The sequence below is a fragment of the Sapajus apella genome, unplaced genomic scaffold (genome assembly GCF_009761245.1).
Source record: "Sapajus apella isolate SASKATOON/1434 unplaced genomic scaffold, GSC_monkey_1.0 scaffold12, whole genome shotgun sequence".
NCBI classification, from domain to species: domain Eukaryota; kingdom Metazoa; phylum Chordata; class Mammalia; order Primates; family Cebidae; genus Sapajus; species Sapajus apella.
In genome coordinates, this window is record NW_022436952.1 from 28,437,412 (window position 1) to 28,461,513 (window position 24,102).

The 24,102-nt window shown below is 43.1% G+C and overlaps 1 pseudogene; it reads right to left on the reverse strand.

The window, feature by feature from the left end:
• Positions 1 to 312: 312 nt before the first annotated feature.
• LOC116552655 lies at positions 313 to 848 on the reverse strand (annotated as a pseudogene).
• Between the last annotated feature and the right edge of the window lie 23,254 nt (positions 849 to 24,102).

Sequence of the window (24,102 nt, forward strand, 5' to 3'; positions counted from 1 at the left end):
GAAGAGGAAGTTGGCAGCATGGGGATGGGGAGGAACAGTTGGGGAGTGGGGGTATTGTTAAAAAAAATCCGCTCTGCTGTAACCAAAGGGGAATCAGAAGATCAAAGGCAGTTTGGGAAAGCCAGAACCATCAGGGATGGAGGGAGAAGGAAAATCTGGGGCGTGGGGAGATTCTTTTTGGCAGCAGGGGTGAAGGGACTGCTTTCTCCCTGCTAGGATTCCCCCCAGCCCCTCTGGTCAGGCAGGAAGCGGGCAGCCTGCAAGCCCCAGTGCAGGTGTGGGGTTGCTAGATACTCCAGGCAGGGGACCAGAAGGGGCTCACGAAGGTTCGTCCTCCAAGGAGATGACTGCACTGCCCCCCAGCTTCTCTGCCTGGGTGCAGCGGCCCTCGACCTCCTCATAGCAGTTTGCTTGTAATTCATGCTTGATCCCTGTCAGCTTCTTTTTGATGGTGTCCTCGGAGCTGGCATTGATTATTTTGCTCTTAAGAGGTGCAGACTCAGAGGACCAGAAAATAGACATCAGGTCCTCCTCGTTGCTCTCCTTGGTTGCGCAATAGAGGGCGTAGGCAGTCCTTATCCCGCAGCATCTTGACAAAGGTGGCGTAGGGACTGTTGGCAGTCTGGCCCACATCACCTACCAGGATCTCCTTACCCTTCTCAAGGATGAGGTTCTTGAACTCACTCAGTATAATCATCCTCTTGCCCTTCTTCACCTCCTCTGGCATCAAAGACTTACGCACCTTCATGTCGTTGAATGCCTTGATGACACCATCAGAGACAGCCACACAGGCACTCACCTTTCCGGAAACAAAAAGGAGAGCCATGGAGAACCTCAGACAACCAGAGCGCTGCAGCTGCCGCTGGGACTCGACGGAACCTCAGCCATGATCTTTAAAGACTGTTTTATACTCTGGAAAAATGCATTCCGTTGTTTATATTTATTGAAACTGTAATTTCAAGGTCTTTAGGCAAACATACTAATATTATTTTGGAATCAATTTTTCATGTAGAATTGGAATAAAATTTGGTGAAGTTTTTTTCTTTCTTTTTTTTTTTCAGACAGAGTCTCGCTCTGTCACCCAGGCTGGAGTGCAGTGGCGCAACCTCAGCTCACTGCAGCCTCCACCTCCCAGGTTCAAGTGATTCTCGTGCCTGAGCCTCCCGAGTAGCTGGGACTACAGGCATGTGCCACCACACCTGGCTAATTTTTGTTTTTTTAGTAGAGATGGGGTTTCACCATATTGGCCAGTCTGGTCTCAAACTCATGACCTCAATTGACCCACCTGCCTTGGTCTCCCAAAGTGCTGGGATTACAGGCATGATCCACCACGCTCAGCCTTGGTGAAGTATTTTTTTCCTTCTTCTTCTTTTTTTTAAAAAATAAAACCAACAAAATCGAAAGTTGTATTTTTTGTTTGTTTGTTTGTTTGTTTGTTTTTTGACAGTCTTGCTGTGGTAAGATAGTGCATTGGCACGATCTCGGCTCACTGCAACCTCTGGCTGCCGGGTTCAAGCGATTCTCCTGCCTCAGCCTCCTGAGTAGCTGGGACCACAGGTGCCCGCCACCACGACCAGCTAATTGTATTTTTAGTAGAGACAGGGTTTCACCATGTTGATCAGGCTGGTCGCGAACTTCTAACCTCAGGTGATCCACCCTCCATAACTTTCCAAAGGATTGAGATTGCAGGCATGAACCACCACAGCCAGCCTGAAGTATTTCTATTGTTATGTTGCTAAAAAAATAGTTGGAAATGTCTAATGGACAAAAACAGTAAAGAGATTTATTGAAAGGATATTGGAGAACTCATAAAATCATCAGTAGAGCTGGAGAGTCAGTGTTTGTATAGCATGCAACAATCAAGTGGGACCTGAACACGCTGGAAAACAAGCCGAGGGCATGCCACCCGAACGCTCTGTGAGGTCTTGCCACCTCAATATCTGAACACTTGCCACCGTTATGAAAACTGAACTCCAACTGTCCTTGGGTCAGTGTATCACTCAAGATTTCAAGTTCTGGGCTAGGAGTGGTGGCTTGCACCTGTAATCCCAGCACTTTGGGAGGCTGAGGTGGGATAATCACTTGAGCCTAGGACAACATAGCAAGACCTTGTCTCTTTTTTTTGAGACACAGTCTCACTCTGTCACCGAGGCTGGTGTGCAATAGCGTGATCTCAGCTCACTGCAACCTCCACCTCCTGGGTTCAAGTGATTCTCCCACCTCAGCCACCTGAGTAGCTGGGACTATAGACGTGTGTTACCACACCCAGCTACTTTTTGTATTTTTAGTAGAGATAGGATTTCACTATATTGGCCAGGCTGGTCTCAAACTCCTGACTTAGTGATCCACCTGCCTCAGCCTCCCAAAATGCTGGGATTATAGATGTGAGCCACTGCACCTGGCCTGACCCTGTCTCTACAAAAAATAAAAATAAAAATTAGAAAATTAAAATTAAAAAAAAAATTAAAAATTGTTGGTCATTTTGGCATGTGCCTGTAGTCCCAGTTACTTGGGAGGGTGAAGCAAGAGGATCACTCGAGCCCAGGAGTTCAAGGCTGCAGTGACCTGCAGTGACCTATGATCGCACCACTGCACTGGGGCCTGGGTGACAGACTGAAACTTTGTCTCAAAAAAAAAAAAAAAAAAGATTTCAAGTGTTGAGAATCCGACTGGCCCACCCTAGATCATATTTCTGTGCATTTGTTGCTTGGCATCGGGATGGTGGGATAGCTAACCTTCTAGGTTTTCACAGTGGGAAGCTGGGATGTGGCTGTCACCAAGACATTCCATGCAGGATGTTCCCCAAACAGGACGAGTGATGTTGAGGAGCCAATTTAAAAAAAGAAAAGAAACCCATTGTCCTCTTTAGTTCATGATTGTTGAAAGTCGAGACGGACATACTTGACATATTATTTTTGTGTTAAGATTATTATTTTACTCACAAACTCACATTTATAGTGAAATCTACTTTTCTACCTTTTCTTTATTTATATAATTATAATCAATATGCTGACAAAAATACAAAATACTCATCTAATATATAATGTTAAAATCACCAGATATAATTTTTTTACATTTTATTAGATGGAAAAAAAATCCTGTCATTTTCTACTTAGTGTTTTTTTTTTTTTTTTGAGAAAGAGTCTCACTCTGTCGCCCAGGAGTGCAGTGGCTCAATCTTGGCTCACTGCAACCTCCGCTTCCCGGGTTCAAGCAATTCTTGTGCCTCAGCCTCCTGAGTAACTGGTATTACATGTGCCTACCACCACACTGGCTGATTTTTGTATTTTTTTTTTTTTTTTTGAGACGGAGTTTCGCTCTTGTTACCCAGGCTGGAGTGCAATGGCGCGATCTCGGCTCACCGCAACCTCCGCCTCCTGGGTTCAGGCAATTCTCCTGCCTCAGCCTCCTGAGTAGCTGGGATTACAGGCACGTGCCACCATATCCAGCTAATGTTTTGTATTTTTAGTAGAGACGGGGTTTCACCATGTTGACCAGGATGGTCTCGATCTCTTGACCTCGTGATCCACCCGCCTCGGCCTCCCAAAGTGCTGGGATTACAGGCGTGAGCCACTGCGCCCGGCCCTGATTTTTGTATTTTTAGTAGAGTATGGGGTTTTACTGCATTGGCCAGGCTGGTCTCAAACTCCTGACCTCAGGCAATCCACCTGCCTTGGCCTCCCAAAGTGTTGGGATTACAGGTGTGAGCCACTGCACCTGGCCTCTATTTAGTATTTTGTTCCTCATTCTAAAAAATTTATATTTGTTTATTTTGTTTGGCATAATTCTTTTAGAGAGAAATACTTTAGCCAACAATTAATAATATATATAGAAAAATTTAATACAATTTTAAAGGTACTTGATTATAAAGGGCCATCAATACTATTAAAAACACAATATAGCTGGGCACGGTGGCTTACGCCTGTAATCCTAGCACTTTGGGAGGCTTGGGTGGATTACCTGAGCTCTGGAGTTCGAGACCAGCCTGGCCAACATGGCAAAACCCAACATGGCAAAACCCAGTTTCTACTAAAAATACAAAAAATTAGCTGAGCATGGTGATGTGCACCTGTAATCCCAGCTACTCAGGAGGCTGAGGCAGGAGACTCACTTGAACCCAGGAGGCAGAAGTTACAGTGGGTGGAGATCACACCACTGCCCTCCAGCCTGGCTGACAGAGCAAGACTCCATCTCAGAAAAAAAGAAAAAAATCTTCAAAACATTTGAATTAGAAAGCTCATGAGTTAGATATACTTTATCATGAGTTAAATATACTACTTCATAATGATCAGCCAGTTGTCACTGTGCCATTTCAATATAGAAATTTAATTTTTGAAGCTCAGTTTCAGGACCTTAATGATCACTTTATAGGGAGAGATGAAAGTGCTAAAGTACTCCCTGAATTTACATTATATGAATGTGTGATGTCTTTCCTAATTGCATGTATTTTCTGCTTTATACTTACTACTGCATTATTGGTGGGTGTAGATGTGTTGAAATGTGCACTCTATATATTCATATACACACATATGTACAAAGAGCATCTCCCTTCCCTCCTGATATTAACTATAGTATTTTCTGTACTCTTGATGCCCTGGCATCTGGGGCCTGGCTGACCGGGAGAAAGGACTGCCCCTTTCAGGGTTAGCTAATGCGTAGAGCTGGTAAAGGGCTTGCCTGAGAGCACACTGTTAGTTAATAAACAAAACAACCAATGCAAAGCTGGTCTTCCCCAGCTGTTTCCTTTATGGAGTTTTCATTTTTAGTAGAGATGGGGTGTCACCATATTAGCCAGGCTGGCCTCGAACTCCTGACCATGTGATCCACTCACCTCAGCCTCCCAAAGAGCTGGGATTACAGGTGTAAATAAACCACCATGCCTGACCCATAGAAAACTCTTGACATCATCTCCTTCTCATTCCTTCTGCTTCCTGACCAACCCGGCATGGCATGGTATGGCATACCTCCTATTTCTAGAGATCTGTGACTATAAAATCTTCAATCTTAATGACATTCATCTCTATGTCTGCTTGTTTCACCATACCCGATTAAAACAAATCCTGGTACATTTAAAAACACTCCTACAGAGACAAATGTGCTGAATCTCTTATCTATGTAACTAATGAAAATGACATTATTTTGTACAGAAAGAGGAACACAGGTGCTGCTTGTACCTGCAGGAGATTGGTTCCAGGACCCTCAGGGATAACAGAATCTGAGGATGCTCAAGTCTCTGATATAAAATACTGGCATTTATGAACAATAAGCATCTTGCTTTGTTGCCCAGGCTGGAGTGCAGTGACGTGATCATGGTTCACTACATCCTTGAACTCCTAGGTGCCAGAGATCCTTCTGCCTCAGCTTCCCAAGTAGTTAGGACTACTTTTTTGGGGGGAGGGGACAGGGTCTCCCTCTGTTGCCCAAGCTGGAATGCAGTGTCACGGTCTTGGTTCCTTGCAACCTCCACCTCCTGGGTTCAACATATTCTTGTGCCCCAGCCTCCAAAGTAGCTGGGACTACAGGCATGCACCACCATCCCTGGCTAATTTTTGTTTTGTTTTTGTTTTTGTTTATTTTAGATGGAGTCTTGCTCTGTCATCAGGCTGGAATGCAGTGGTGTTATCTTGGCTCACTGCAACCTCCACCTCCCAGGCTCAAGTGATTCCCCCGCCTCAGCCTCCCAGGTAGCTGGGACTACAGGTGTGCACCACCACACCTCACTAATTTTTTTGTATTTTAGTAGAGATGGGGTTTCACCATGTTGGCCAGGATGGTCTCAATCTTCTGACCTTGTAATCCACCTTCCTCAACCTCCCAAAGTGCTGGGATTACAGGCGTGAGCCACCGTGCCTGGCCTTTTCTTTCTTTTTTTTTTTTTTGTATTTTTTTGTAGAGACAGGGTTTCACCTTGTTGGCTAGGCTGGTCTTGAACTCCTGACCTCAAGCAATCTGTCTGCCTCGGCCTCCCAAAGTGCTGGGATTACAGGCATGAGCCACTGTGCCTGGCCCTGTCAATAGTTTTGTGTATTACCTTCCATATCTTTATCTATGCATATATAAATATGTCCTCTGTCACCCATTTTGTACATATTTTTAATTATATTATTTATTTATTTATTTATTTTTTTTTTTGAGACAGAGTTTCACTCATGTTACCCAGGCTGGAGTGCAATAGCGCGATCTCGGCTCACCGCAACCTCCGCCTCCTGGGTTCAGGCAACTCTCCTGCCTCAGCCTCCTGAGTAGCTGGGATTACAGGCATGCGCCACCATGCCCAGCTAATTTTTTGTATTTTTAGTAGAGACGGGGTTTCACCATGTTGACCAGGATGGTCTCGATCTCTTGACCTCGTGATCCACCCGCCTCGGCCTCCCAAAGTGCTGGGATTACAGGCTTGAGCCACCGCACCCGGCCTGTATAATTTATTTTTAAAAAATTCTTTTCATAGAATATATTTTTACAATAAAGATTTCCACAGTGGGAAAATAACAATTTATTACTTGTAGTTTTATATTTGTGGACAGATTGTTTTAGAACAAGTAAAACAGGCTTGAGAATTAAGTCTCAGTTTGGAATTTGTAATATTTTGATGCATCTACAAGGGGGACCTCGTCCTTAAATGGAAGTTTTTAAGCTTTTCTTCACAGGATTTAGAAATTCATAGTGTGAGAAATCAGCATTTCCTAATTTTAAACTTTCCCTAGTATGTGTAATCATCAGTAGCTGGTATCTACTGAACAAAAAGGGAAGTTTTTGAAAATTAAACACTGGCTAATTTTCTGCAAAGTTTTTATTCATGAATTAACAGGATTTCCCTTTGTCCATTATTCCCAGGGCAAATATAGAAGCAGTTTGGTCATGCATTGATAGTAATAAAGCTGGATTCTCTTTAAGAGATTCATCAGGCCAGGCACAGTGGCTCACACCTGTATTCCCGGCACTTTGGGTGGCTGAGGCGATCAGATCACTTGAGGCCAGGAGTTAAGAGACCAGCCTTGCCCACATGATGAAACCTTGTCTATACTAAAAATACAAAAATTAGCTACTTTTGGTGGGGCATGCCAGTAGACCCAGCTACTCGGCAGGCTGAGGCAGGACAATCACTTAAATATGGGAGGCAGAGGTTGCAGTGAGCTGAGATTGCACCACTGCACTCCAGCCTGGGTGACAGAGTGAGACTTTGTCTCAAAAACAAAAAAACAAAAAAACCCCAACCAAACAAAAAAGGTAAAGGCTCGTATATAATGTTTAGTTATATGTGAGTCTTTTGAGAGGGTGAGTGACAACCCCGTTAGCTCATCAGGATATGGAACTCAGTTTCGCAATTTATTTATTTATTTATTTCCTTCCTTTCTTTCTTTCTTTCTTTCTTTCTGATGAAGTTTCTTGCATGATCGCCTGGGCTGGAGTGCAGTGGCGTGATCTCAGCTCACTGCAACCTCCACCTCCTAGGATCAAGCCTCTGCTTCCTCCACCAGAGGAATGTCAGGTGGATCTGGCCACTCCTTGGTGAAATGCTGAGGAGGGTCTGATGGACAAACTCTTTCTTTTTCCTCATTTATTCTCCTTTTTTCTTAACAGGGTTATCTTTAATTTCCTCATCCCAGTTATATTCTCCTTATTCCCTTGAGTCTTCCTCCTCCTCATCAATTTGAAATGGCTCTAATGCTGAATACACCATTGCCCAAGCTGACCATACTGGGATTGGAATATATTCAGCTCCTTCTTTATATGCCTTTTTTATAGTAGTACCCACTTTTTCCCATTCTTCTATGTCCAGAGTTCCTGGCTCAGGAAACCGTGGGCAATATTTTTCAACTGCATTAAAAAGCTGTGTTATGCAGCTGTACTAACTTTAACTCCTCCTCTTCTAAGCAAAGAATGAAGCAAGCTAAGATAGGTTTCATGTTTGCTTGAAGCTTGTCCCATTGTGACCCTGACCTTCCGAGCTCCCCCTACTTACCCTGGGAGATTTTTTCAAGAGTTCCTCGGGTGTGCTTCAGCTTAAATTAGCTTCTTCTTACTCTGTTGCTCAGGTGACCCTTTGTCTGAGTTCGAGACCCATGTTGGGCACCACTTGCCAAGACCAGCAGGGTCATAGAGACCCCAACGCAGGCAGTGCTGAAAGAATTAAGAAACAGAAACAAAGAGCACAAAAGTGGGAAACAGAGTGAGACCATCAGGGGACTGACAGCATTTCCCAGCTGAAAGCCCAGAGCAGACTCTGACCTACGTATTTACTCTTTGTGAACAAGTGACTATGTTTAATTAGCAGTTGTTCAGTGTTTCTTCATAGAATAAAGATAGACTAAACAGGCAGATAGTGCCTGTTCAGTACTAAAATAGAAATAAGCTAGAAAGCACTCTTTGTGAGTCTGCAATGGGGACAAGGTCATCTGTCCTGTATTTTGGAACTGCTTTGAGCTAGTGCATGACCGGTGCGTACTGCTTACTATTCTAGCAGTTTTCTGCCTGGGGATGGCTCGGTGTTCCTTGCCACCGCCTCTCAGCAAACAACATATGCTCCATCATATACATGGCAAGACCTTCTCCCAAAACTTGTCTCTATTAAAAATACAAAAAAATTAGCAGAGTATGGTGGCAGATGCCTGTAATCCCAGCTACTCAGGAGGCTGAGGCAGGAGAATTGCTTGAACCCGGGAGGTGGAGGTTGCAGTGAGCCGAGATTGTGCCACTGCACTCCAGCCTGGTGGCAGAGCGAGACTCTGTCTCAAAAACAAAACAAAACAAAACAAAATCATAAAACAAAACCTTGAAATGTGGCTAATCTGGATGGAATTATGCTGTAAGTGTAAAATACACATCAGATTTCTAAGACTTAGAGCATAAAACAGCATGAAAGATAACGTAAAATATCTCACCAGTAATTTTTTAATTGATTACATGTTGCAATGGTAATATCTGGCAGTATATTGGGTTGAATAAAGTATGTTGCTAAATTAATGTTAGCTGGGCACGGTGGCACATGCCTGTAGTCCCAAGCTGCTGGGGAGGCTGAGGTAATTTTTAAAGTGAATTTTGGCTGGGGCGGTGGCTCATGCCTGTGATCCCAGCACTTTGGGAGGCCGAGGTGTGTAGATCACTTGAGGTCAGGAGTTTGAGACCAGCCTGGCCAACGTGGTGAAACCCCACCTCTACTAAAAATACAAAAATAAGCAGGGCATGGTGGCATGTGCCTGTAATCACAGCTACTCCAGAGGCTGAGGCAGGAGAATCACTTGAACCCAGGAGGTGGAGGTTGCAGTGAGCTGAGATGTGCCACTGCACTCCAGCCTGAGCAACAAGAGCAAAACTCTGGAAAAAAAAAAAAAAAAAAAAAAAAAAAAAAAGGCCAGGCACGGTGGCTTATGCCTGTAATCCCAGCACTTTGGGAGGCCGAGGTGGGCAGATCACCTGAGGTCGGGAGTTTGAGACCAGTCTGACCAACATGGATAAATCCTGTCTCTACTAAAAATACAAAATTAGCTGGGCGCGGTGGCAGGAGAATCACTTGAACCTGGGAGGTGGAGGTAGCAGTGAGCCGAATTCATACCATTGCACTCCAGCCTGGGTGACAAGAGTGAAACTCCAACTCATAACAATAGCAGCAACAACAACAAAAACAAACAAACAAAACCCCAAAACAAAAAATCCTACGTTGCCTAGGCTAGAGTGCAGTAGCTATTAACAGTATTCACAGGCACAATCATGGCATGCTACAGGTTGGAACTCCTAGGCTCAAATGATTCTCTTCTTCAGACTCCCAAATAGTTGGGACTACAAGCTCTCATTATCATGCCTGACTTTTAAAAAAGACCTGGGTCTTTATCTGGGATATGAGGCCCTGTTTCCTTTTACTGTTTTTAATGTGGCTGCTAAAAATTTTAAATTACACATATGGTTCACATTATATTTCCATTGGACCTTACTGCTCTGAACTAACAGATGAGGACCTTAACACTCACTTTAAAAATTACATAATATGGCTGACACAATAGCTCAAGCCTGCAAACCCAGGAATTTAGGAGGCCAAGGCAGGAGGATCACCTGAGGCCAAGAGTTCAAGACCAGCCTGGGCAACAGAGCAAGCCTCTTGGCTCTACAAAAAAAAAATACAAAAATTAGCCAGGTATGGTGGTCGGTGCCTGTAGTCCCAGCTACTCGGAAGGCTGAGGTTGGAGGATCACTTGACCCTGGGAGGTTCAAGCTGCAATGAACTGTTTGTGCCACTGCACTCCAGCCTGGCTGACAGTCAGACCCTGTCTCTAAAAAATAAATAAATAAATAAATATGATAGGTTGGGTGCAGTGGCTCATGCCTGCAATCTCAGCACTTTGGGAGGCTAAGGCAGGTGGATCACAAGGTCAGGAGTTCAAGATCAGCCTGGCTAAGATGGTAAAACCCCATCTCTACTAAAAATACAAAAATTAGCCAGGTGTGGTGGTGGGCATCTGTAATCCCAGCTACTCAGGAGGCTGAGACAGAATTGCTTGAACCCTGGAGACGGAGGTTGTAGTGAGCCAAGATCACACCACTGTACTCCAGCTTGGGTGACAAAGCGAGACTCTGTCTCAAAAAAAAAAAAAAAAGAAAAAAAAGAAAAGAAAAAGATGATTTTTAAAAAGTTATATAATAGTCTAAAGTATGGTAAAATAATTTATTCATGTTCTCCATTGATTAGAATTGGCCCTTCATCCACATCTGCAGATTCAACCAACCGTGGGTTCAGAAAAAATAAATAATTCAGCAATAAAAATAATACGACTTAAAAAATATATAGTGTAACAATTATTTACATGGCATTTGTGTTGTATTAGGTATTATAAGTAATCTAGAGATGGTTTAAAGTATATGGGAGGGCCGGGCATGGTGACTCAGCCCTGTAATCCCAGCACTTTTGGAGGCCGAGGAGGGTGGATCCCTTGAGGTCAGGAGTTTGAGACCAGCCTGGCCAACATGGTGAAACCCTGTCCCTACTAAAAGTACAAAAATTAAGCCAGGTGTGGGTGGCACATACCTGTAATCCCAGCTACTTGGGAGGCTGAGGCAGGAGAATCGCTTGAACCCATGAGGTGGAGGCTTGCAGTGAGTCAAGATCGTGCCATTGTACCCCAGCCTGGATGTCAGAGTGAGACTCCGTCATACACGCAGACACACACACACACACACACACACACACACACATAAAAATTAAAATAAAAAATAAATTATATGGGAGGACATGCACAGGGAGCATGTAAATACTGCGCCATTTCATGTGAGGGCATCGGGGATTTTGGTATCTGCAGAGGTCCTAGAACCAAATCCCCTGTGTCCCATATACGAGTTGCCTATAATCCTAGCCACTTGGGAGGCTGAGGCAGGAGAAGTTCTTGAACCCAGGAGGCGGAGGTTGCAATGAACTGAGATGGTGCCACTGAGATGGTGCCACTGCGCTCCAGCCTAGGCTACACAGGCAGACCCTGTCTCAAAAAAAAAAAAAAAAAAAAAAAAAAAAGAAAAGAGAAAAAGAGAAAGAGAAAAAAAACCCACTCCAAACATTAGACTGGGGAGATGGGTTTAAAAGGGGAAACTTGGCCGGGCGTGGTGGCTCATGCCTGTAATCCCAGCACTTTAGCAGTCTGAGGCGGCTGGATCACTTGAGGTCAGGAGTTCAAAACCAGCCTGGCCAACATGGTGCAACACTGTCTGTACTAAAAATACAATACAATTAGCCGGGTGTGGTGGCGTGTACCTATAATCTCAGCTACTCTGGAGGCTGAGGCAGGAGAATCGCTAGAACCTGGGAGGCAGAGGTTGCAGTGAGTCAAGATCATGCCACTGCACTACAGCCTGGGCGACAAAGTGAGACTCTGTCTCAAAAGTAAATAAATAAATAAACAATTGTAGAAAGGGGAACTTGGAATGGGAGCCATGTGGGGTGGTGCTGGGAGCAAGGCCTGTGTGTCTTGTTCCAGGGCTGTCTCGAGTCATGGTCCACCTGCGTGGGCTGCTGTCATCTCAACCATGGGGGTTGTAGATTCACTGCCTTGAGGTAATCTCTGGAATTTAGCAGTTGGGTCTCATGCCTGGTGTCTTTCAAAATTCTGCTGGAATCTCTAAATAAGTGCATAATTATATAAGCGAGCACCAAGTACAGGAGTATCTATCTGGTGGGAAGGGAGAAAAATAAAGAGCTTTATTCTAGTTATTTATTTATTTATTGAGACAGAGTCTCACTCTGTTGTCCAGGCTGGAGTGCAGTGGCGTGATCTCTGCTCACTGCAACCTCCACCTCCCAGGTTCAAGCTGTTCTCCTGCCTCAGCCTCCCAAGTAGCTGGGATTACAGGCTCACACCACCATGCCCAGCTAATTTTTTTTTTTTTTTTTTTTGAGATAGAGTCTAGCTCTGTCGCCTAGGCTGGAGAGCAGTGGTGCTATCTTGGCTCACTACGACCTCTGCCTCTCAGGTTCAAGCAATTCTCCTGCCTCAGCCTCCCGAGTAGCTGGGATTAGAGGTGTCCGCCACCACGCCCAGCTAATTTTTGTATTTTTAGTAGAGATGGGGTTTCATTGTGTTGGCCAGTCTGGTCTCTAACTCTTGACCTCGTGATCCAGCTGCCTCAGCCTCCCAAAGTGCTGAGACTACAAGCATGAGCCATCGGGCATGGTCTAATTTTGTATTTTTAGTAGAGACAGGATTCCATCATGTTGGCCAGGCTGGTCTTGAACCCCTGGCCTCAAGTGATCCACCCACCTCAGCCTCCCAAAATGTTGGGATTACAGGCATGAGCCACAGGGCCAGCCAACAAAGTTTTAAAGTATGTTTCAAGGCTAAATGTAAGAAAAGAAAAAGTTTCAAAATGCATTTTGAAGCTGAGCTACTTGGTTACATATTGATGCTTCTATTTCTGTAGGATAGATTTTCCAAACTGAGACTGCTAGCTCAAGTGTTATTTTCCAAATTGGCTGTAGCAATTTATATTCTCACCAGCATGTATGAGTGTCCTTTATTCATCCTTCCAGTATGAGATATGATTACTCTGTTTGTTTGTTTGTTTGTGACAGAGTTTTGCTCTGTTACCCAGGCTGGAATGCAGTGGCACGATCTCAGCTTACTGTAACCTCCACTTCTTAGTTCAAGCGATCCTCCAGCCTCAGCCTGCCAAGTAGCTGGGACCACAGGCATGAGCCACCATGCCCATCTCATTGTTGTATTTCTTGTAGAGACGGGGTTTCACCATGTTGTCCAGGCTGATCTCAAACTCCTGAGCTCAAAGTTATCTGCCCACCTTGGCCTCCCAAAATGCTGAGATTACAGGCATGAGCCACTGTGCCTGGTGCAGATATGATTACTCTATAATTTGTGCCAATTATTGAAAAGTGGTATCTCTTTCTTGTTTTAATTTGCTTTTTCCTGACTAGTGAGGCTGAGCAGTATCTTTTTACATTTTTATTGACCATTTGAATTTCTTCCTCTATAATCTGCCTATTTGTAACCTTTGTCCATTTTTCTATTTGCCATTAGTTTCTATCTAATTAATTTCTTTTAATTTTTTTTTTTTTTTTTTTTTGAGAAAGCGTTTCACCATTTTGGTCAGGCTGGTCTCAAACTTCTGACCTCATGATCCACTTGCCTCGGCCTCCCAAAGTGCTGGATTACAGGCGTGAGCCACGATGCCTGGCCTTATAGAAATGATTCATATGTTACAGACTTTCACTAATATGTGTTACAAATATTTTTCCAATCTATTTTTTAAAATTTTGTTTATGCTTTCACCATGAAAAAAACTTAACTTTCATATAGTCACTTTCCTTTATGATTCCTCTTAATCAAATTCTCTTCATACACACCTCATTTTTATTTTTATTATTTTATACTTAGACATCTAATGCATTTCAAGTTTATATTATCTTACATTATGTGAGATAGTGGCTGATTGATCCAAATTTGTAATCAACTCTATATAATAGAATCTCTACTGCAATGTCTTAACCAAATAGGGCTTTTTTGGTTTGCTTTTTCATGAACACAAAGAATAGAAGTAAAAGATCAGGACAGGTGTGGTGGCTCCACCATGCCATCAAAGGTCCAGGCATCTTCTCTCTTTTGGTTCCACAATTTGGAGATTTCCCTTCCCCTCCCCCTTCCCTTCTCCCTCCCGTCCCCAACCCTTCCTCTTCCCCATCCCTCCCCTCCCCTTCCCTCCCCTCCCATGTCCTCCCCTCTCTTTCCCTCCTATTCTCTTCTCTTCTCTCTTTCTCTTTTTTTTTTTTCCAAGACAGGGTCTTGCTCTGTCACCCAGGCTGGAGTGCAGTGGCACTGCAACCTCTGCTTCCCAGGTTCAAGTGATTCTCCTGCCTCAGCCTCCTGAGCAGCTGAGACTGCAGGTGCATGCCATCACGCCTGACTAATCACGCTGTGAGCCACAGAGCCCAGCTTCTTTTTTAAAAAAGTAGAGATGGAGTCTTCCTCTCTTGCTCAGGCTGGAAGTACAGACGTGTGATCATAACTCACTGCAGCCTTAAACTCCTGGGCTCAAGCAATTCTCCCACCTCAGCCTCCTGAGTAGCTGGGACTACAGGTAGGTGCCAGCATGCCTGGCTAACTTTTTTATTTTTGCAGAAATGAGGTTTTGACATGTTGCCCAGGCTGGTCTCAAACTTCTGGGCTCGAGTGATCGTGATCTATCCCTCCCAAAATGCTGGAATTATGGGCCTGAGCCACCACACCTGGCCTAATTTTTAAATTTTTTACAGAGACGGGGTCTCACTTTGCTATCCAGGCTGGTCTTGAATTCCTGGCCTCAGGCCAGGTGTGCTGGCCTATAATCTCAGCACCTTGGGAGGCTGAGGCAGGTGGATTATCGGAGGCCAGGAGTTTGAGAACAGCCTGGCTGACATGGTGAAAGCCTGTCTCTACTAAAAATACAAAAATTAGCTGGGCATGGTGGCTAGTGCCTGTAGTCCCAGTTATTCGGGAGGCTGAGGCAGGAGAATCGCTTGAACCCGGGAGGCGGAGGTTGCAGTGAGCAAAGGTTGCGCCACTGCACTCCAGCCTGGGGACAGAGCAAGACCCCGTCTCAAAAAAAAAAAAAAAGAATTCCTGGCCTCAAGCCATCCTCCTGCTTTGGGCTCCCAAAGCTCTGGAATTACAGCATGAGCCACTGTGCTATTTTCCCTAATGATCTAGATGTCTCTTCCTGTGCCAATATCATACTGTTTTAATTACCCTAGCCTCATTTTAAGTTTAATACATGATAAGACAGGTCCCCTTTGCTGATCTTCCTTCCCAAATATTCTTGACAATCTCATTTATTCTTCTATACGAATGTTAAAATTATTGTCCAGTTTTTAAAAAAATTGATGTATTGGCCAGGCGTGGTGGCTCATGCCTGTAATCCCAGCACTTTGGGAGGCCGAGGCAGATGGATCACCAGGTCAGGAGATTGAGATCATCCTGGCCAACATGGTAAAACCCTGTCTCTACTAAAAATACAAAAATTAGCTGGGTGTGGTGGCATATGCCTATAGTCCCAGCTACTTGAGAGGCTGAGGCAGGAGAATCGCTTGAACTCAGGAGGTGGAGGTTGGAGTGAGCCGAGATCACGCCACTGCACTCCAGCCTGGCGACAGAGCAAGACTCCGTCTCAAAAAAAAAAAAGAAAAAAAAGAAAAAATTGATGTATTCTGATTCCAATTACATTTATATGCTAATTTGGATTTATATGTTACATTTATATGTTAATAAAAGAATTAGCCCCTTTATGATATGCATTCTTCCTATTCAAAAACATAGAATGTTTTTCTTTCTTTTAAAGGTGTGATTTTTATGTCTTTTTAAAAAGGTCTAAGTCTTGAATTTTTATGTAGCCAAATTTATAAAAACATTTTTTCATATAGCTTCTGAATTTGGTAACACGTGCTTTAAAAGGCCTTTTCCACTCCAAGATTATAAAAATATTCATCCATGTTTCCCTTAGTACTTTTGAGGTTTCATATTTTATCTTTAATTTTTGATACATATGTAGTTTATTTTGGCATAAAGTAATGATTTGGCTTTTTTTTTTTTTTTTTTTTTTAAGTCTAACCAGTTGTCTCATTACGTTTATTGCACGAGCCATCTTTCTCCCATTGATCTGGAATGCTAGTTTTGTCATATCGTGAATTCAGTGTGTGTTTGGGTCCAGTTTTAATTTTGGCAATTTGTTCTGTTTCTATACTAATACAATAAACATTTAACCTCTTTGGAGTGCTAAGTGATTTCATCAAAGCATATAATGTTCAATTCCCTGTGAATTCCACATTTTTCTTCCATTTTGAGATAAGGAACATGAACCTAGAGAAGGTAAGTTTTTGGCCGGGCGCGGTGGCTCCTGCCTGTAATCCCAGCACTTTGGGAGGCCAAGGCGGGTGGATCACCTGAGACCAGTAGTTCGTGACCAGCCTGGCCAACATGGTGAAACCCCATCTCCACTAATAATACAAAAATTAGCTGGGTATGGTGGCACATGCCTGTAATCCCAGCTACTGAGGAGGCTGAGGCAGGAGAATTGCTTGAACCTGGGAGATGGAGGTTGCAGTGAGTCGAGATCGCACCACTGCACTCCAGCCTGGGTAACAAGAGCAAAACTGTGTCTCAAAAAAAAAGAAAAGAAAAGAAAAGAGAAAGAGAGAAAGAGAGAGAAGGTAATTCATTTCTCATGCGTTTGGATGTGGCCTCTTGTACTTTCCTTGGGGAGAGCAGCTTGTAGTCTTCATTACTTCCGAGTTGGAATGAACATCCACATTAGAAGACACGGACGAAGTTCTGAGGTTATTATTATGGTATTTATCCAGGAACCAAGCAATGCCTGGGTGCCCCCTTCTCTTTGGCGTTCCAGATCGAGGGCGCTACAGAGAGGTATACACAAGGAATGGAAATCCAGTACCTCCTGCTGTGCAGCTCTGTTATGTTGGATGTTTTCTCTCTTCTCCCTGAAACTAGCATGACGCAGACTGCAGAGGAGGCCCCTGTAAGAGAAAAAGAGAAATAAATAAGGCCCAAGGAATGCCTTGGACACTGACCGAGCATATTAATCATTCCTCCTCAGACCTGAGGGGCCTAGGAAAGGCTTTTTGGGGTGGTAATCTTGAGGAAATGGAGCAGAAGTGTTCACTCCCAAGATCTGTGAGGTTGAACCGTATACCTCTAAGTGTAACCAAAAGGCTACAGAGATTGAAAATCGAGGTGGGCTTGGTGGTGGTTATGGTTAGAGTCATTGTTTCCTTAGTGCTTTTATGTTCTCAGCTGTGAGTGTTTGTCACTTCTACAAACCCCAGTTCTTCAGAATTGCTCATTAGGAAACTCAAGAATTACCTATCGGGTACCTCCTAGTTGCTGGTAGCTTCCGTCATCCAATGATCGGAAAAATATATCATTGTTTCAAGATCTCTTTTGAAAGATGACTTCGCTGGGATATAATTCCAGTTTGACAATGATTTTCCTTTCAGACATTAGAGGTGTTATTCTGCTATCTTCTGGCTTCTTCTGTTGCTGTTAAGAAATCTGCTGTCATTTTCATTTGTTCCTTGGTAGGTGAGATATATTTCTCTCTAGCTGTTTTAGGATCATTCTCTTTGGTTTTCTGTAGTTTCACTATGATGTGTCTTGATGTGGATTTCTTATTTATTTTTCTGGATTGCAGTTCACTGAGTTTCTTTAAGAATTTGGGTCTTGGCCAGGCACGGTGGCTCACACGTATAATCCCGCACTGTGGGAGGCCGGGACCGGCAGATCACGAGGTCAGGAGATCGAGACCAACCTGGCCAACATGGTGAAACCCCGTCTCTACTAAAATACACAAATAGCTGGGCATGGTGGTACATGCCTGTAATCTTAGCTACTCGGGAAGCTGAGGTAGGAGAATCCCTTGAACCCAGGAGGTGGAGGTTACAGTGAGCTGAGATTGCATCATTGCACTCCAGCCTGGCAACAGAGCAAGATTCCGTCTCAAAAAAAAAAAAAAAGGATTTGGGTCTCATTAATTCTAGAAAATTCTCCGTCATAACCTTTCAAATATGGCCTCTCCCTCATTTTCTCTATTTCCTGCTTCTGGAACTCCAGATATATGTTGGATCTTTGCACTTTATCATCCATGACCCGTGACCTTTCCTGCTTTCCCATTTCTTTGTGCATTCTGGGTAACTACTTTGGGGCTATCTTCTAGGTCACAAATTATTCATTCATGCTATTCAGCCGTTTAATCTTTCCATTGACTTTCTACTTTCAAATATTATACTTTAAAAAAAATTTTTTTGCCTCTCCCCAAATCAGGTGTTATTTTAAAAAATTATTGTTATTATTATTTTGAGACATTTCGATCTGTCACCCAGGAGGAGTGCAGCGGCGCGATCTCAGTTCACTGCAACCTTCCCATCCCAGGCTCAAGCAATTCTCGTGCCTCAGCCTCCCTAGTCGCTGGGATCATAGGCCTGCACCACCACGTCCACGTAATTTTTTGTATTTTTAGTAGAGACAGGGTCTTACCATGTTGGCCAGGCTGCTCCCCAACTCCTGGCCTCAAGTGATCCACCTGCCTTGACTTCCCAAAGTGCTGAGATTACAGGCATGAGACACCACACCCAGCCTTATTATAATAAATTTCATTTTAAAAGTTGTTTGATTCCGTAATCACTACCTACTCTCTCTCACGCCGTGTTTTAACCTGGTCAAACTGCTGTTCTCATGTGTTTTGTTTGTTGTTTTTGAGGCAGTCTCACTCCGTCACCCAGGCTGGAGTGTGATGGCATGATCTCGGCTCACCACACCCTCTGCCTCCTGGGTTCAAGTGATTCTCCTGTCTCAACCTCCCCAGAAGCTGGATTACAGGTGTGCGCCACCACAACCTACAACCTAGTACCTGGGTAATTTTGTTTGTTTGTTTGAGACTGAGTCTTGCTCTGTCATCCAGGCTGGAGTGCAGTGGCATGGTCTTGGCTTACTGCAGCCTCTGCTTTCCAGGTTCCAGCAATTCTCCTGCCTGAGTCTCCCAGGTATGCGCCACCACACCCAGCTAATTTTTGTATTTTTAGTAGAGATGGGGTTTCACCATGTTGGCTAGGTTGGTCTCGAACTCCTCAGCTCAGGTGATCCGCCCACCTCGGCCTCTCAAAGTCCTGGGATTACAGGTGTGAGCCAAGGCACCTGGCCTTGTCTCATATGTTGGTAGTAGTTAAAGCTAGAGAATGGGTACCTAGGGATATGGGATACTTTTATCTACTTTTAGTATATGAACTAATTTCCATAATACGTTTTAAAGGGGCAGGGAGGGGGTCATCACACTTTAAAAAGTTGGGATAATTGAACAATAGGCCATATGAAAACATGAAAATTTAAACTGGATATGGAGAAGACAGAATTTTGGGGCATGAAACTTTTCTGGACTACAGTGGAGGATTCTGAATGGGCTGAGGACATCAGGAAGGGAGGCTGTGGATATGTGGGTGACAGGAAAGAAGAGGCAGAGAGTAGCAAGAGGGTTCCGACCCATGATGGGAGGACAGCAACACAGTCTATTCCATTTTCCTCAGGTCCCCAGGACTGAAGAGCCACTATGATCATCTATATGCTGCCTTCATTTGAATATCAAGGGCTGCTGGTGTCTGGTTTCAAGGAATTTTTCCATTGCTTCATTCCATCTAGTCCAGTATAGCCAGTCAGACCTCTTGGGTCAATTGGTATCATCTCCAACCAATTCATGCCATGCCTTGCTAAGAGAAAGAGTGTTAAGAATGAAGAAAAGAACTGTTCAGACTTCTTTTCTTAGGTGACTTAATTCTGTCTTCCCACTTTCTGGCCTGTCATGAAAAATTTGAAGAAAAATTTTAATTAAAGTAAACACATTCAGCCAGGTGTGGTGGCTCGCACCTGTAATCCCAGCACTTTGGGAGGCCAAGGCAGGAGGATCACCTGAGGTCAGGAGTTTGAGACCAACCTGGCCAACATGGTGAAACCCTGTCTCTACTAAAAATACAAAAATTAACTGGGCGTGGTGGCACATACCTGTAATTCCGGCTACTCAGGAAGCTGAGGCAGGAGAATCACTTGAACCTGGCAGTGGGGGATGCGGTGAGCCAAGATCATGCTACTGCACTCCAGCTTGGGTGACACAGCAAGACTCCGTCTCAAAAAAAAAAAAAAAAAATCCGCATATATAAGCAGACAATATGCATTAAAAAAATCATCAGAGCCTCACATTCAAGAATTTTCTACACAAGAAACTATTCCTAAAATATGTGCTTGGAATAACCAGGGTTTCTCTTGTAAATATTTTAATAACACCTTATTCTTTAAAATATGTGGTTATATATGCCATGTTATTAGATCTTTACAGCAACTCTCCTGGGTTAAGTGGTTATTACTAGGTCATGTTGTAGAAGGGAAAAAAACCAGTACTTTTTTTGCTTTACTTCAATAGCTATGGTCTCCTTCAACTTGACATTTCAATCCTGGCTCATAGTAGGGGCTAAACAAATGTTTGTTGGAAGAATGCCATTTAAAATGCAGTGATTGGGTAGGAGAATACTTGAGGGCATTACAATTTTTAGAAAGTCAAAAAAATGCAATTAGACTTATGAAAGTTTGATTTTTTTTTTTTTTTTTTTTTTTAATGAGCTTCTCTAGGCCAGGCACAGTGGTTCACACCTGTAATCTCAACATTTTGGGAGGCTGAGGTGGGCGGATGACCTGAGGTCAGATTGAGACCATCCTGGCAAACGTGGCAAAACAATGTCTCGACTAAAAATACAAAAACAACCTGGACATGGTGGCAGGTGCCTGTAATCCCGGTCACTTGGGAGGCTGAGGCAGGAGAATCACTTGAACCCAGGAGATGGAGGTTGCAGTGAGCCAAGATCATGCCACTGCATTCCAGCCTGGGCGGCAGAGCCAGACTCCATCTCAAAATAAAAATAAATAAATACATAATTGATCTTCTCTTTTGGCTTCCTTCAATGTAGTCTCTTTAAGTAGGAAGAAATTACATTACAATGATTTAGACAAGTAAAAAAAAAATTTTTAGATGGAGTCTCACTCTGTCACCCAGGCTGAAGTGCAGTGGCATGATCTTGGCTCACTGCAACCTCCACCTCCCGAGTTCAAACAATTCTCCTGCCTCAGCCTCCTGAGTAACTGGGATTATAGATGCCTGCCACCTCGGCAAAGTTTTGTATTTTTAATAGAAACAGGGTTTCACCGTCTTGGCCAGGCTGGTCTTGAACTCCTGAGCTCGTGAACCACCCACCTCGGCCTCCCAAAGTGCTAGGATTACAGGTGTGAGCCATCGCGCCCGGCCAACAGGTAAATTCTTACTTCAAAAACTGAATTAGAATTGGTCCTTGGAACTGTTGTTCAACCTTAGAAAGATGATGTTGAGCTATCATGTATAATCAATACTTAATTGATCACATATTTTTCTTTAAGCCTAATAATGAAATAATGTTATAATGAAATAGAAGTTTTAACGGAAAAAAAAATCCTTTAAGTCATTAAATGAAAATTTAAACCAAAACAATACGTTGTTTTAGAATAAAATTGGCATACGAAAGGTTTGATAGTGAACTCTAGTAAGATTAACCTACTACAGCATTTATTTTTAGCATTTACAGAGTGATACTTGAAGCTATCATAAATATGCAAATGAAGACATTCTTTATTGTATGATTGCTGAGATTGATATTGTCTTTTTCAGGTATCTAAAACATTACAACAAATGCACACATGAGGGCGCTCTAATCAGCCAGATACCGAGAGGGATTAGGCATTTGTTGACTTAAGTCAAAACTAGCACTATAGTTTTACAGATGGAAAAATCAAGGTCCACCAAAAAGGTTATGATTCTCAATGGCTTATTCTCTAGAGGAAATAAATTGAGTATTAGGATTTTAAAAAGATTGAATAGAAATTCCCATCAGTGAATTTATGCTGGAAAATTTTGACTCTTATCCCAGCAACTCCTTATTGAAAATCTTTCCCCATGGCATGATATAATTTATCATCAATCTTAAACGTGTTTGGTAATAGTGTTTATAAGATGTAGAAGAAACAGTTAGTTAGAATATTTATTTATTTATTATTTTATTTCTTTGAGATGGAGTCTCTCTCTGTTGCCAGGCTGGAGTGCAGTGGTGCCATCTCAGTTCACTGCAACCTCTGCCTCTCGGGTTCAAGCGATACTCTCCTACCTCAACCTCCCGAGTAGCTGGGACTACAGGCGCACGCCACCACGCCCAGCTAATTTTTGTATTTTTAGTAGAGATGGGATTTCACCATGTTGGTGAAATGACTAACCAGTCACCTACAGGTTCCAATAAGGTTAAATGAGTTGGCTTATACTCTACTTATTTGCTCCCCTCCTTTTTTTTGTCTGAGACAGACTTTTGGTACACTCGCTGGAGTGCGATCTTGGCACATTGCAGTCTTGGCCTCCTGGGCTCAAGCAATCCTCCCACCTCGGTCTCTAAGTGACTGGAACTACAGGTATGTGCCACCATGCCTGGCTAATTTTGTATTTTTGTAGAGAAGGGGTATCCCCATGTTACCTAGGCTGGTCTCCAACTCCTGGGCTCAAGTGATCAGCCCACCTCGGCCTCCCAAAGTGTTGGGATTACAGGCGTAAGCCACCACAGCTGGGAACTTGTAAAAATTCTTTGTATATTCTAGATACAATTGTCAGATATAGTAGTATATAATTAAACATAATTATATAACACTATATTTTATATAAGTGCAGCATTATATAAAATAGCAAAAATTTGGAAATAACCAAATGTCCAACAATCGGGAGTTAGCAAAATGAATTGTGAAACATCCATGTAATGAAATGCTACACAACTATAAAAAATGATCTAGATCTATTTATGCTGACATCGACAGATGTATAACATAAATTACATGAAACAAGGAAGTTACAAAGAAGAAAGTGTGGTATAATCTCATTTGAATTAAAGTAATCAAAAAACCAATTTATATAACAGATATAGTCTGGGCATGGTGGCTCACGCCTATAATCCCAGCACTTTGGAAGGTCAGGGCAGGAGGATTACTTAAGCCCAGGAGTTCAAGATTAGGCTGGGCAACATAGCCAGACCCCATATCTACAAAAATTGGAAAATTAGCCAAGTGAGCTGTGATCCCACCACTGCACTCCAGCCTGGGGCAGAGTGGGACTGTTTCAAAATAAAATAAAATAAATAGGCTGGGCATGGTGGCTCACGCCTGTAATCCCAGCACTTTGGGAGGCCAAGGCGGGTGGATCACCGGAGGTTAGGGTTTGAGACCAGCCTGGCCAACATGGTGAAACCGTCAGGAAATTAACCAGGCATGGTGGTGCATATCTGTAGTCCCAGGTACTTGGGAGACTGAGGCAGGAGAATTGCTTAAACTTGAGAGGCAGAGGTCACAGTAAACTGAGATTGTGCCATGGCACTCTAGCCTGGGTGACAGAGGGAGACTCTATCTCAAAAAATTAAAATATAATAGATATAGTCACATAAGTGTGAAGGGACAAAAAATTAAATTATGAGTGTTTTCTGTAGTTGTTTCTGTCCTCCCAGCCTTTCTAAGGGGGAAGCATTCTTCATTTACTTGAAAAATTATCCTACCATGTGGTCACTTAGACTGAAAACTGAAAATGCCTACAGACTGCTTTAGTTATGAATAGGGAAACAAAAAAGGAAAAGAAACAGAAGAAGTAGGTTTGAGACAAGGTTGCTATGAGTTTGAAGGAAGAAAGAAAGAGCAGTTTTGTGAGATGCAGGGAAGATGGCTAACGTGGACATTTTGGAAGTTTTATTGTGACATGAAATGTAATTTTCAGTTATTCTTTTTCTCAAAGCTGCAATAAAGTTCTCCATTGCTCTCTAAGGCTTTTGGAGTTGGTATTGTGTTTTATGAAAATGATATCCACAGATAGAGGCTGACCTCATATATGAATAGAAAAAAATCTGAAGAAATAAAAATCGTTGATAATGATAATCTCTGGAGATAGAATTTTCTGGGGAACTTTCATTTTCTCTATTGCGTATTTCTGTAAGGTTTGAAAGTTTTGTTATGAGTATACATTCCTTTAGTTACTAGGAAG